Raw genomic sequence first — 1,507 nt, 5'->3', positions numbered from 1 at the left:
CCGTTCTTCCACCACTGATTAAGACTGAGGTGGCAGATACTGGGGATAATATTCATTTAGCCCTCTGAGCTTTCGGGGCAGACTTGGTGACCTTGCCAACTCCAGCTGCCTTCTTGTCCACTGCTTTGATGATAGCCACAGCAACTATCTGTCTCATGTCACAAACACCAAAATGACCAGAGGAGGATAGAGAAGGTCTCAACACACATGGGCTTGCCAATCACCATATCAACGATAGCAGCGTCACCAGATTTCAAGAATTTGGGGCTATCTTCCAGCTTTTTCCCAGAATGATGATCAACCTTCTTCTTCAGCTCAGCAAACTTGCAAGCAATGTGAGCTGTGTGACGATCCAGCACAGGTGAATATCCAGCACTGATATGGTTCAAGAAAATCACTTGAGCTGGAAGCCACCTGCTTCCATCAGTGGGTCATTTTTGCTGTCACCAACCACATTGCCATGATGAACATCTTTGACAGACACGTTCTTGACGACGAAGCCCACACTGTCACCAGGAAGGGCTTTACTCAAAGCTTCATGGTGCATTTCAACAGACTTTACTTTAGTTGGAATGTTGACTGGAGCAAAGGTGACCACCATGACAGGCTGGAGAACACCAGTCTCCCCTCGACCCAGAGGGACAGTACCAGTACTAATTTTGTAGATGTCCAGGAGGGGCAGACACAAGGACTTGTCAGTTGGATGAATTGGTGGCAGGATGCAATCCAGAGCTTCAAGCAGCATGATGCTACTGGCATTGCCATCTCCAGGGCTGACTGTCCATCCCTTGAACCACTTGAACCTAGCACTTGGCTCCAGCATGTTTTCACTGTTCCAGCCAGAAATTGGTACAAAAGCTACTATGTCAGGGTTGTAGCCAATTTTCTTAATGTAGGTGCTGACTTACTTAGCAACCTCCTCATAGCTCTTCTGGCTGTAGGGTGGCTCTGTGGAATCTGTTGTTTTAGCTCCAACAACTAGCTGTTTCACGCCCAGAGTATAAGCCAGAAGGGCATGCTCATGGGTCTGCCCATTCTTGGAGATAACTGCTTCAAATTCACCAACACCAGCAGCAACAATCAGGATAGCATAGTCAGCCTGGGTCAGCATGTTTTTGATAAAGTCTCTGTGTCCTGGAGCATCAGTGATGGTCACATAGTACTTGCTGGTCTCGAATTTCCACAGGGAGATATCAATGGTGATACCACACTCACGTTCAGCTTTCAGTTTGTTCAAGACCCAGGCATCCTCTTCAGAGACTTTCTGTCCAGGTGGGATATGCTTCCACCCATCCTGAAAAAGTATCCACAAATACTGGCAGGTATCTGAAATTTCCTGCAGCTCAAGGCATTTGAGTCCAGTCCTCAGTGGCACGGGTTCCTATGTTGGGTCCTCATCTGGGGACATCCAACAGCAGTCTTTGGGTTTATTTTTAGCACAAATCATGCAATTCTGATTGACTCGCTGGATGGTGTTGTGTAGGTAAGGCCCCATTATATACTTTTG

At 47.1% G+C, this 1,507-nt stretch overlaps 1 pseudogene; it reads right to left on the bottom strand.

Moving 5' to 3' along the window:
- On the bottom strand, positions 1-1,126 carry LOC115848556 (elongation factor 1-alpha 1 pseudogene; annotated as a pseudogene).
- Between the last annotated feature and the right edge of the window lie 381 nt (positions 1,127-1,507).

Source organism: Globicephala melas, chromosome 8 (assembly GCF_963455315.2).
Source record: "Globicephala melas chromosome 8, mGloMel1.2, whole genome shotgun sequence".
Taxonomy (NCBI): Eukaryota; Metazoa; Chordata; class Mammalia; order Artiodactyla; family Delphinidae; genus Globicephala; species Globicephala melas.
The sequence above is the reverse complement of the archived record's forward strand: the minus strand, read 5'-3'. Positions and strand labels throughout refer to the sequence as shown.